The sequence below is a fragment of the Hesperophylax consimilis genome, chromosome 26 (genome assembly GCF_061612785.1).
Source record: "Hesperophylax consimilis isolate HC1 chromosome 26, BYU_Hcon_1.0, whole genome shotgun sequence".
NCBI lineage: Eukaryota > Metazoa > Arthropoda > Insecta > Trichoptera > Limnephilidae > Hesperophylax > Hesperophylax consimilis.
The window spans coordinates 5,448,150-5,462,659 of NC_142861.1; the positions used below are offsets into that span (position 1 = coordinate 5,448,150).

The 14,510-nt window shown below is 30.7% G+C and overlaps 1 protein-coding gene across 1 annotated transcript in view; it reads left to right on the plus strand.

Moving 5' to 3' along the window:
- The first annotated feature begins 275 nt into the window (after window positions 1–275).
- LOC149411020 (neuroligin-4, Y-linked-like) overlaps window positions 276–14,510 on the plus strand; it is a 556,662-nt gene continuing 542,427 nt past the window's right edge. The window contains exon 1 of the mRNA XM_089647354.1: window positions 276–538. The gene's annotated coding sequence lies outside the window, so the exon portion shown is untranslated. The remainder of the gene's footprint in view (window positions 539–14,510) is intronic.

Sequence of the window (14,510 nt, forward strand, 5' to 3'; positions counted from 1 at the left end):
CACATACTAAGACAATTCCCGAACACTGTGTAAAGAATACATACGCGTTATCAACAACACACCCTTAGGATTCCGTAACAACCCCGATCATACAGCGACAATTTTCTTCTTTACCGACGCAAGTGCACAATACTTGTGTATCGTTTTGCGTAGACACTAGCACGATGTATTTGTAGGCGCTTCGCATCGGTGTTGGTGCTACGATATCCCGTAGGCAGTGCATTAGTAACCGTCGCCCCGCGTAGACGCGCTACGCCACCGCTATTCATGTGAAAAATAATAGTGACGTGTTGTTTTATGATGCCCTGGTAATTTAAAAAAATAATTATTTGTGAGTGTGTCAACTTGGTTTTCACGGAATCAAATAAAAATCGTGCTAGATTATTGATTGCCATGTGAATTAAACAAATGATTTGTAACATGTGATGTGCTCAAATATTTATGAGGAAGGAATTTGAATTTTGTTTGTGGTTCTCTCAAAAAGTGGAGTTGTAAACTATGGAATCATACTAAGAACCAAGCGACAATTCGGCAGCTCGTAAGTTTAACAATAAAAATTAATTACATACATTATTTTAATTTTAATTCTGATACAATAATGCAGTCATTTATGAAGCTATTTAAAATTGAAACATAAAATTTTCAGTACATTATTAAAAAGTTGTTTAGTACAAGGAAGATGTAAATTACACATTGTTTCCACAGGTTTATTACATTTTACACAAATACAATAATTTGCCTTTATAACGCCAATAATCTTTCAAAATCTAATCTCCATTTAACTCACTCTAGTTTTCAGCATTTTAGATAGTTTTTACGTAATTTAATAATATTAATTTCCAATTTATGTAAGGCATTATTGAGTGACCAAATCTTTCTAACTCAAACTTATAACTGTTTTGTAAGTCCTGTGATAGTAAGCCAGAAAAAGGATTTTTGTTTAAAAAAATATGTAATTATTGAAGACAATATTAGCGATTCTCAAACGAATATTTAAAACAGAAAAATCAGAAAAAGATACGGGCACATCTAGGACGGCTAGAGCGGCGTTCCTGCAAGACGAAGGTCTTGGGTTCATGTCCTAGATGTCACCATATCTTAAATTGTCTTCAATAATAAAATATAAAATCTTGAGGTTTTACTCATTAAGTTATTCCAAAAAAAAAATGTATCCATTAGCGAAAATCTCACAAAACTATTTTCATCGAAAAATTTTCTCAACAGCAAGTAAATGTGAATAAAATACATGATTATGTGTTTTTTTATTACTATGGTATTTTGATAAAACTACTTGTAAGTAGAAGTTTTCCTGCAATCAGCAAGTTTGTTAACCCTTCGACCACCAGAGTGCTTAGCGCGTACAATTGTCTAGCAAATGGTAACATTTTTCACGTATGCTCCCATGAAATTGGTCGAAAAAGGGTTTTTTGGTGTGGAGGGACGGATAGGGTGGCTAAGGCCGCTGCTAGGGCGGGTTGGGGGTCCGAGGGAGAATCAAGATGGTTAAGGGCTGTTCTCGGTAAGCTGAAATTTTTCCCGGCTTAACTGACGCCCGGAAAAAGCTTAACACAGCCAGTGGCATTTTCATCTATATAATGAAAGCGTACATATTATATATTATCTTCATTTTATGAAGCATTTCAGTGTTGTATTTTTAAAAAGGTCTGATAAAAAGGCTAGCGTTTTCGACCTTTTATTTTCTATTTCACACAGCTTTGGTTCGACTATTTTTTGGAAAAGATTTAATTTAGGTTTGTTGAAAATATTTTTTTCAGTCGAAAATAAATACTGGCAAAACGTTTGCAACAATTTTGAAAATAATTTTCATATAAACCCATCCAAACCTTAAAACAATGAAGAAAAGTTTTAATGTAATTTTTTTAACTTGAGCTGTTTTAAGATAAAACGAAACGCATTGACGATGAATAAAGATCAACAAAAGAGGAGCAAAATATTTCATCTTTTTTAACAAGGCAGAATGAATTGACTATTTAATATAAATATTATTTTATAAAATATGAACCCTTGTACTCAACTGCTATGGGTGTTAAAACTTTGGTTTCCAATATAATATGACTTCTTCGACTAAAAGGTTTTTGGGAAATTGTGAGAAAATTACTGCGCTACTTTGTTTGGTTTTTTTTTCATAATTTTACGAATTTTTTTAAAGGTTTTTCATAAGTTATTAAGCCTTTTGAATTTTATATACTTACATTTCTCTAAAATATAACAAAAAACCTGGAAAATTAACTCATTATTACTCCGCATATGGATTTTTCATGTGGAAATTACTGGCTTGATATTTGTGAAGGCAGCACCATTCCATTAATAATTAATTTACCGGAGTCGAAATTACTTACGAACATGATAAGATTATGAACGAGGCGATGTATCAACTTGGATGGTTGAAAAAATTAAGGTTTACCAATATTGAGTGGTGTTACATCTTTTTTGACTGCCACCAAAGCACCAAAAGAAATATATGAAAATATGGTAGTATTTTATTATTTAAAGCCTTAACATTAAAAAAAATCGCTTTTACTTCGTCTCAACCATTTCGAATGCATATAATTTTCTAGTTATTTTATTCTTTAGAACTACAAGAGTTTTACAAAAAATAATCATAAACTTTATGTTAATAATGCATTATAGCTATATTTTAATTAAAATATGTGTTCAAATTTTCTACAAAATTGCTTTTATCTAATCATGGCAAATTGTGGTAACACATTAATAATATCAATAAAATAATATCATTTTTTTGAACACCAATTTATTGAGTATGTAAATAAATAAGTAAACCAACGTTTCGGTTCAGCCCGAACCATCTTCAGAGTTTCATAAAAACGGTTCCAGGGCAACTCAAAAATGGTCTACAAATCTAACCTAACAAAGTAGTCTATTTAACCTTGTTTTTTTCATGATCTTATATAATTTTTCTGTACTTGTGTTGAAGTGTGTTGAATTGCCGCGGTCCTAAGTTTCTCGTTTACCCACAAAAATACTTAAAATACTACAGAACGACATACGAGTAGCATAAGAAACTTAAGAAAAACGAGTTGGTGTTCATCCTCTCCCTCTTCTATGTTTCCTAAGGACGAAAATTCTGTAATATTTTTACTATGCTTGTATGGAACTAAAAATTCAGGCTCTACAGAAAACGGTTGGTTTTTACATTTGTGTATATACTCAATAATGTTTTGTCCATACTAAGTTATTTTATTAATTTTTTTATAAAAATACATATTATTGGAATAGAATTAAAATTAAAAAACTTTTTCACTTTGTTCCACTTATTTATTATTACCAGGACCGGTTTCATCCTACTACGGACATTTTCAGACTGGTAGTTGAAACTCTTATGCTACTGATTTTATACAAACTTAGGCAGGGGTACACAACATTGTTTATATATAATGAATGATTCTATTTTGTTAATTTGAGGTAGGTATTATGAGTTATTTTGTTAATTTAGGGTACATAAGGTAATTATAAAGTTTATTTTTACAAATTATGAATGACATAACATCATTCATAATTTGTAAAAATAAACTTTATAATTACCTTATGTACCCTAAATTAACAAAATAACTCATAATACCTACCTCAAATTAACAAAATAGAATCATTCATTATATATAAACAATGTTGTGTACCCCTGCCTAAGTTTGTATAAAATCAGTAGCATAAGAGTTTCAACTACCAGTCTGAAAATGTCCGTAGTAGGATGAAACCGGTCCTGGTAATAATAAATAAGTGGAACAAAGTGAAAAAGTTTTTTAATTTTAATTCTATTACAATGGAATTCCACCACGAATTAACAGTGCAAAAACTAGACTCACATATTATTGGGTTAAATATAGATATAGTTTAGTCGCTTGTATTATTAGTTGGCCAGAATATGTGTGCCTATCATTTTCATAGTGCTTTCACACAAACGAAGTATTGAATTCCGTAAGTCTAAACTTAAACTTTAGGGTGCACAGTTTACACCCGCGCTGTGCAAGCGAGTTTCCTACAGAGCATCGGACCATCCCCATTTTAAAATTATTGGAGTTTAGCCTGATGACTCTGAATAACTATGTTATTTTCGATGGTCTAAATCACCATATTTGTATTCCTTAACTGCGAAGTGAGCGTTAACAAACTGTATCAATCAAACATAGATGACAAATTATCAGACAGAATAAAGGAAATATTCCCCCACTCGAAAAGGTTTTTTTCTTCTGAAACTAAGTCCATTAACAGATAATCTCAATCTTTCAACAACAATTATCACAATCTTTATACTTTTTTTATATTAACTCTACACAGAAGGCCTTCAGGAAAAAAAATCCCTCAGGGCCATTACATCTCTTGAGATGTTGTGTTAAGAGTATTTTTGAGGAAAGAAAGTTAGAGAAAGTGGAAAGGAGTTGTAGGAGGGAGAAAACACAAAGGCCATCAAATCATTTCACAGACGAGCTGTTGAACTCAAGAACGAGTTGTATAAGCGACCCATTCTCAACTGACAATTTTCAACAGTGTACATATACAGTGGGTGCGCATTTGGCGTGTTTCCAAGATTATACACTGGTGGCGAAAGTATCAATTACGCTAGTTCCTTGGAGCACCTTCCATAGTTAATACCAGTAGAACAAGGACAGCATATCTACCTGACACCTGTGCTCTTAAGATTGAAATTCGTTTGTTAAGATATGGGAATCTTTCAGCGAGTTAAAGTTTTTTTCAGGTATTTTGAGGCTCCAGATCAGAGGTGGCTATCAAATTCAACAGTGGGTTACACTAAGTTGAAATAAATACTCCCTCACCCCAAGGCTCGGACTTTGTAATGAAAATTTTAATTTTCTATTTAACTTTGTAATTGAACAACGGTAAAATCAATCCATATCGACGTAATCTATTACGAGATAATACTGGGATTCACGAAAAATTCAGTTCAGTTCTTGCCTCCGTGGTAAGAGCGCATACTAATCTTGCTCCGCAATTATCTTTCCATATCTCGGTTAAATTCCATAATCCCACAACCCCTTAAGCGCCACCAGGTGCAGTTTTTTACGGGCTTTCCGCCCGTATCAATATTTTTTTTGTGCTTTGATTAAAATCTGTGCAGTGATCAATGCTAGTTATTGTCGCAAAATAACTAACAGAATACCATACCTGTCTGTTTAAAAACTGGTAGCACTTAATATACGAACATTATCACGCTCGCTGATAAGTGGGCCGTGGCCTAGAGAATAACGTCGATAGCGTTGCCCGTTCCGGTAGCGGTCAGAGTTCTCAAGGAGCTGAGTTCGCTTCTCAGTGAAAGCAATTGTTATTATTTTTTATTAAATTATAATAAGACGACCAACTCGCTAACTTTCAACGTATAACGCCATCTAGTGAGAAATGTGCACAGTACGTCCGATTTAATTCTGCAAAACCGTACAAACAAAAATACTACGATGACGGTAGCGAACTATCTAGATGAACTTAAAAATTAAGTTTCAAAAATTCAAACAGTCAAGGATCAAAAAACAAAAAATACTATAGAACTCATAATAACGAAGTTAGAAGATGCAATTAAATCAGAAAATCTTTCATTACAAGACAAAATCATCAGATTACAAGAAAATATAATCAACAGTGACAGAAAATATATCAGTAATTTAGAAAACATTAAACATGATATTAAAAAAATAATCTTACCTGAAACATATGCAGAAAAGGTAAAAAAACACGAACCAGTTGTTATCATAAAACCAAAAAAGAAGGATCAGGAAAATAATGAAACAAAGAGTGAAATAAAAGACAATATTGACCCAGCAAATTTTGGAGTTACCGGCATGAGAAATTTTAAGGATGGAGGGGTTATAGTAGAATTTAAAAATGCCACAGATATTAATAAGGTTCATGATGAGGTGATAGCCAAACTGGGAGATAAATATGAGGTAAAGATTCCTCAAACAAAAAACCCATCCGTCAAAATTATTGGTTTATCTGAAAAATACAGTTTTGAAGAAATAGAGAGAAAAATAAAAACTCAAAATGAGACCATCTGTGAACAAAACTCAAAAATAAAGGTGACATATATGAAAGAACTAAAAAACCAAAGAAATCAAACAACTTTTACTATATATGCCGACGTAGACGGAAAGACTTACGACAGAATGTTAAATACAGAAAAAATAAACATTGGATGGGACAGATGCAGGGTCTTTGACAATTTAAATATCATGAGATGTTTTAAATGTAATGGGTTCAACCACAAGGCTATAGATTGCAGAAACCTAAAATCTTGTCCAAAATGCGCAAAAAATCATGACGTAAAAGATTGCATGGATGAGGATATTCAGTGCATCAATTGTATAATGACGAGTAAAAGATTAGGACTGAAACTAAATTGTAGTCACTCAGCCATGAGTAAGGAATGCCCAATTTATAAAAGAAAACTAGAAGCAAAAATGAGCAGAATTTCTTTTTTATAAACAAAAGTTACGAGAAATATGAAATTATATACTTGAACATACAAAGCATCATAGCTCATTACGAAGAGGTCAAAATACTTTTAGAAGAGAAGAAACCTTTTATGCTTATGATGAGTGAAACACATGTGACTGAAGATATCCAAGATAGTGAAATTATATTTGATCATTATAATACCATCCGTTGTGACTCGCATAGCAGACATACAGGAGGAGTGATGATTCTCTTAAGTAATAAAGTTCCATATGAAGTGAAATCAAATCACCAATATGAAAAAAATTGTTGGATTTTAGCCATCAGCATTAAATCAGGAATCAAGAAAGGTGTATACACTGTTATTTATAGATCACCAAACACAAGTAAATGCGACTTCTTAACATATTTTCAAAGATGGAGCATAGAAAATTTGCAAGATGAAAATATTAATATCATAGTTGGAGATTTTAATATAAATGTTAAAGCAAATGCAGACATATACACAAATAAACTGAAATCTATTATTCAAACTGCAGGTATGAAACAATTAGTTAAAGATTTCACACGAATTACTAATACCTCTAAAACATTGATTGATCTGGTTATCTCAAATAAATTTAACCTATGTGTTAATGTATTAGATAAACCTAAAATTACCGACCATAATATGATTCAAATTCTATTAAATGACAGAGAAAACTACAACTCCATTAAAGAAACACAAGTAATAACATTTAAAAATTACAAAAGATACAATAAAGAACTCTTCATTCAGACCTTAGAGACTATTGATTGGAATGAAATAAATCAAATGGAATATAACAAAAAAGCTGACCAGATGATATTAAACATTAAAAAATCCATTGATGAAGTAGTTCCAGAACAGAAGATAAGTAAAGGAAACAATAATAAATGGTTCACAAAAGAACTACGCACAATGCAGCACGATAGAGATACATTTTACAAGAAAGCACTCCTTACTAATAGTACTATGGATTGGAATAACTACAAAAAAATGAGAAATAAATACTCTAAAGACATAAAAAGAACGCATAATGAGTACATAAAAAATAAAATAAACTCGGAAGAAGGGGATCCCAAAAAAATTTGGAAAAGCATTAAAGAATTAGTACATGGCGATAACAAAAACGACATAAAAATAGTAAACTTCCCAAAAGATATAAACGAAGAAAACATGGCTAATAGCTTTAATAAATATTTTATAGAAAGCATCACTCAAATTAACAAATTAATACCCAACATTGTTTTCAACCCCACAAATGATAATAACAACTCAAACAAAGAATTATTGGTCTTCAGAAAAATAACTGCAGAATATTTATTTAACATTTTAAACAAAATTAAATCAAAAAATAGTTCAGATGGATTAACTATTAGTCTGATAAAAGATGCTTTTCCAGTAATTGGATCTACTCTATTAAATATTATTAATCAGACAATTGAAGAGGGAAAATTTCCACAGTCATGGAAACTGTCTACCATTATACCGGTCCCAAAGGTTAAAAATACCAGAAAATGTGAAGAATTTCGACCAATAAACACCTTACCGAAATATGAACAGATACTTGAAGTGATAATAAAAGAACAAATATTGCAATACTTAGATGAACACAATATTTTATACCAAGAACAATCGGGATTCAGATGTAATAATTCTTGTGAAACAGCGTTAAATGTAATCGTTGAAGAATGGAAAGAAGGAATGAATAGTAATAAATTTATCTTAGCAATATTCTTGGATTTTCAAAGGGCATTCGAAACCATAGATCGAGAAATATTGATAAGAAAGCTTAAAGAAATTGGTTTCTCAACTCTAGCCATTAAATTAATAAAAGAGTATTTGAAAGACCGAATACAGGTAACAAAAATTAATAATCAATTTTCAAAACCAATGGAAAATAAATTAGGAGTACCACAGGGATCAGTCCTTGGACCTCTATTGTTCATACTCTATATTAATGACATGGTGAAAATATTTTCAAAATGCAAAGTACGACTATTTGCCGATGATACACTTATATATATAATTGGAGAAAACTATGAAGAACTAATACATATTTTAAATAATGAACTAGATAATGTATCAAGATGGCTAAAAATAAATAAGCTTAAATTAAATACAAAAAAAACAAAATGTATGGTAATTGGTTATAAGAAGACATCCAGTGAAAGCAAAATCAAAATTGATGGTGAAATTATTGAAAATGTTACCAATATAAAATACTTGGGAGTTATAATAGATTCCAAACTGAACTTCAACAAACATGCGGAATATACCCAAAAGAAAATTGGTAAAAAAATATCTTTTTTGGGAAGAATTCGCCAAAAACTGTCCGAAAAAACTGCAATCACCATTTATAACTCCATTATTGCTCCACATTTTAATTACTGCTCAACTATCCTTTTCCTGTGTAACGACCGAGAGCAAAATAAATTTCAAATTCTCCAAAATAGGGCAATGAGAACAATACTCAGACGAAATAGGTATTCAAAAGTAAATAAAATGTTAAACGAACTAAATTGGCTAACGGTGAAACAGATGTTGACCTTGAACACGATGATATTTTTACACAAAATTGTAAACAACCTGCTACCCAAATATTTTTCGAATAAAATTGTATACAACAAGGACATACACAAACATAAAACTAGGACGTACAATCAAATTAGGCTACCAAAGAAGGACAAAGCGAATACCCAGAATACTATATTATATAAAGGGATGAAATACTATAACGCGCTGCCGGAAAACCTTAAGTCTGCCCCAATTGAAAAGTTCAAGATGTTGTGTAGGAGCCACATCAAGCAAGAAAAAAAAACATAGTATATTTGTATGTAATAATTAATTAGTCATTTGTAAACTTAAATGTACAAATTACTAAAATAAAAACAATAAATAAATAAAATAAAAAAAAAAAAAATAAAAAAAATCTACAAAATGGTTCATTGTCTATTTCTAATATAAATTCCCTTACATAAATGTATTAAAAACTTTTTAAACGCAAAAATTATTGCCGCTGCTGCGAAATCCAATTCAAAAGTTTTTTTTCCATTTCTGAAAATAATTTACGAGAAATAAAAGAAATTGGACTTAATTATTAATTATGATTAATGTAACAATTTCTCCCCAAATCTTTTAATGAGGCGTCCGTCGTCCGTAACTACTTTCAACGATACATTTATTTTTATTTTAAAATATGGGATAATAAACTCTTTTTTTATACCTTTTCTGACTTTATGTCCGGTTAAATCTTCCCCATAGGAAAAACTAAACCCTTCCACACACTTTTCCATAAGTGATCATCTAGTCAATCCACAATGCAAGTGCATTAAATATGCAAAATAAATACAAAACAATACAAGAACAACACGTCAACTCAATAGAGATCATATAAGAAAATAATTCACCGACTCCAGATATTGTCATATCAGAGGGTTCAGCTCGGTAGAACTCCTAACAGGGCCTATAAATCCTACTGATCTCTCAGCAAAATTTTTAAAAAAATCTTTCGTAATTCTACATGTATTTAAAATGACTGATTTTTGCATTTTTATATAAAATTTTTTTGATACATCTAATACGCCTATATTTTTAATGAGATAGGTAGGTATAATGCCAGTAGCCGAAATAACAAATCGGAATATTTTTATAGTCTGAGAATGCCAAATTCTTTTTATCTCATTTCTTAAATCTGTGCATTTTCTTATTTTTTCATTAAGAGATTTTTGAATATTACAGGAATTTGATAACAAAAATAACTTATATCAATGATGTAAGTTATTTTTTAAATTTTGTTATGTAAAACTATATCGGGTCTTAAAGTAAATGTTATCATTATTATTATTGGGATCATAATGAGTTAAATTTATTTTATTTTATTAAAAAAACATCTACACGTTCTTGATCAAATTTTAAACTAGTATCTATCCTTAATAATATGTGTAACGGATCTAATAATAAAACATTTTGGAAAGAATTTTCTTTCCTAAAAAAGCTCTCTTAAAAAAATAAGACATGAATTTTTAAACCATTGATGCATTTTATATCGATGAGATGTGAAGCAAATATATAGGTTGCGTTTTTTTTCCTCCAACTGACCTCCAACTCTCCCAACGCTCTAACTAAAACTAACGAATCCGGTCTAGGTGTAACACAATAGTGGAACTAGTTTCGACGAAATATTAGTACGGAGTAGAGTCTCTAATTGAAGCTCTATGATTTAAACCTGAATAAAATTAAATAACTTCATAAAATATTGACCTATTAAATTCCGGTCAGTGGCTATAATGCACTTTCAAAAACCACAAAATTTACATCAATAATTATCCTATTGTATGCAATAACCTCCCAGTGGCATTACGTTTGGGTTTCACCCGATTTGTCGGCAGACTCTGTAATCGATCGCGATACAACCAACAATTTCAGCTTACCGTGATGGTGGTAGGAGATCTTAAAATATTGTCAGGTTATTTGTACCCCGTAAATCTTTCTTTAAAAAAAACGCTTTAAGTTAACCATACTTCTGATTCCAAAATCATCTATAGTTCAAACATTTTAAATTTGTTTAAGTTGCTCTGAAATAAAGTTATGTGACAGAAACGCGTATCGTAGAAGTTTGTTTGTCTACAGGGGTTATTGTTTAAGGTGTGCCGCTGCTATTATTGCGTTCTTGGAAATGTATTATTTATTTGTGATTATACCTTATATGAAAATAAGTATTAAGTTTATATGAATATAGAAGAATAAATAAGATACTTTTTTAAAATGATTTCAATCTCAGTACATAGTATTTCCACATAAGCATAAATCAGTTCATCTGCTTCAGCAAATCTAAGCTCTTACATTTTTGGCTTCTAATTCGATGCAACTATCGAGATCCCGCAGAGTCATTGCTCGAATGATAGTATTTAATTTAAATATAAATTTATTTGTAGAAAATAAGTCATTAATACGACAGTTTTTGTAATTATTTATTAGTATGTAAATAGCGCCGTTTTCGTGAGAAAATCACCTCAACCACCTTTTACAACGCAATTTATTTAACCTTTAACTTATCACTTATAACTATTAACTTGAAGCTAAGATTTATGACTAGTAACTTAAAACTAAGATTTATAACTAATATTAATAACTAATAACTTACAACCAAGATTTATAACAAGTGATTTACAACCGAATTATAGTTAGTTAGTTTTGATGATCCTTTTATATGTTTTATATTGTTCAATAAGAAAATGTTAATTTAAAATAAATGCGCCAAGAGGTTGCTATTAACATAGGACTTAAAATAAATAATTTGAACAATAAAAAGAAGCATTATAACTAATAACAAATAATTGATACAGTCTAGTAAAACATAATTCATAAATAATAAATGTAGAATTATTTACTAGTTATCCGCAAAATAAATTAATACCCTGTAACATATGATTTTTAAGCATTAATTACTAGCCTGAATCACCTACTTAATTCTCCGACGGGAATCGAACCCGCAGCCTTCTGATCGCCGGTCACGTGTTCTACCAATTATATTATTTATAATTATTGTTTATAAATAAAATGCTATCCTTTGTGCTATGCATAAAAACCTCGTCTCCCAAAAATTTGTTGATAATTAGAAATATTAGAGTCTCTTAGATCAATATTCTTTTAATATTTTGCACATATTTGTTCCTAAGGTTTAAACTCAGGTAAAACTATATAACACGAATAACTATGTGTGCCATATAGTTTTTAAACCAACAGGTTTTAAACTCCGCAAAGGCGGGTTTTCGCATCAAAAAATTTACGTTAATTTTTACGGGCAAAATATTTTTTTGTGCTATTTTAAAAGGCTTTTTCCATTTTCCCAGTTTTTCAACTAACACTTTCAGTATGAGTCTTGGAGCTACTCTATCAAGAAACACCACTCATATTACGATACATAAAACACGCTGATCTTTTTCATTCCTTAGAAGCTTTTAAGATGAAAATCCAAAAAAATAACCGAAAAAGGGATCGAAAATTTACTCGTTGGCGTTGGGAGTGTGATATTATTTGACAGCACTGAAAATATATGAGAATGTTTATGAAAAAAGTCTCTATGAAATCATTCTCTTGGTAAATGTGGTTAAAAGATTTCAGTGAAAAATATGTTTTTTTTATAAAATGAGGAGGCAAAAACAAATCAAAAACTTTTTCGCAACGATGGATTTTTTTAAAGGATTAAGATAGTCAGTATGATGTGATGAATGATTCCAAGTAACTTGTAAAATCAAACGTCATGATATGCATAGTGTTTAGTATTGAAATAGTTGTGTTACTATTACATAACCCAATGTCCTGTTCAAATTGTCATTTTCTTTGTTCCTCTTCTTCCACAAATCATTTTCAAGGAAGTAAGAAGACAATGCTACCTACCTACGCGTGATATTTAATTGTTATTTTAAAGCATATGTCATTTGTATTGATTCTTAATATTACCGTCGTTAATAGTGTATTATCTCATTTTCATTTTCCTTGTTCCTCTTCTTCCATAAACTCTGAGAAGAAAAAAGATAGAAGACAAAACTACGTACCTACGCGAGTGATATTTAATTTTAATTTTAACGCATTCGTAATATCGTCGCCGTCAATAGTGTAAATCTCATCTCGCTTCTCGTAAAAATGATATTAAATCGTGAAAATTGCATCTTCAAATTCAATTGAACAAAGTCGATTGTGGAAATAATGCATTAATTGTGATTATATGAGGTGTACCACCTATAAACTTTAAGTGATCCATGCAAACGAGTTTTCAGGAACAAACGGCATATCAAAAAATAATAGCATCTTAAAATAAAGCTTCCTTCATCTCTTTTTGTATTCCCAATGATGTTAACCGATCGAATGATTTTACTATTTTTCATTTACAGTCCATTTTAACTGCCATTCCGTCACCAAACATACGGTTACTTTAATTTAGTAATAAACAAAGTATGTAACAATGGAATCACTTATCCCACAGCACTAAAATGTAATTTGTATTATGTTGTCGTATTTATATTAAGAAAAGAATTTCATAATCTGTCAATCATTTTGGTCGGAAAAAGATAAACATTATGCGCAAGCAAATTACATTGTTAACTGAAATAATTCAAACAAAAACTATTTAAAATTTGAATAGCAAACTATAACTCGATTAATATGTTTGCATGTACTAATGTTTATACAATGAAACAAATCAATCATTCTTCAATTTGCTGAGACTGAATTTGCTTTTTGAAATAATTTTAAGGTCCCAAAAAATTTCAATAGAAAACCACAACTAGGTACGTTCTTTCAAACATAAATATGAGAATGTGTTCAATCTGATTTCTACGTTCAATTTTACATCACAGTATCAAGAACAAAATTACCGAAATACAATATAATAGTGTTGACAGATAAAAAATGAGAATTCAAGTGTCGATTTATTTCCCTTTTTGCGATATACTTGTATAATCCATCAGAACAATAAACAAGTGCGTCCATTTAAACTTGTGTTCGATTTTATATCGCAGTATCAAGATATATTTTGAAAGCTCCGTTCAAGAAAGCCATACCAAGGTATGGCTTTCTTGAACGGAGCTTTCAAAATATATCAATGTGTTGTGGCTGATAAAAAGGATGTTGATACACGTATCAAAGAGTACGGTATGACTTGGAACAAAAATTGGGTTAGAAAACAAGTTGATTAATAAAACTATCAACAAAGAAAGGTATCAGAAAGCGCTACAATATAAAATGTTTACCGATTCAACCCTCGTTTTTTCCCCTGGGTGAGCGTTTATGCCACACGTTTTGAATAAAATAAACAAAAAGGCATCGAAATAGTTGGACCGAAATATTGCAATTGGGATCCATAAGGGAGGAGGGAATTATGCGAAGGGAAGGCCCATTTTGATGGTAATTTTATGGCACACAAATAAAGAGAAACTTGAAATTCCGTTTCGTGAATATTTTTGCCTCATCTGTGCCTTCATCTGCCGCTCTTTTAGCTCGCTTTGCCTCCCTTTAGCTCTTTTAGCCACTGTTTTGGTCCGTT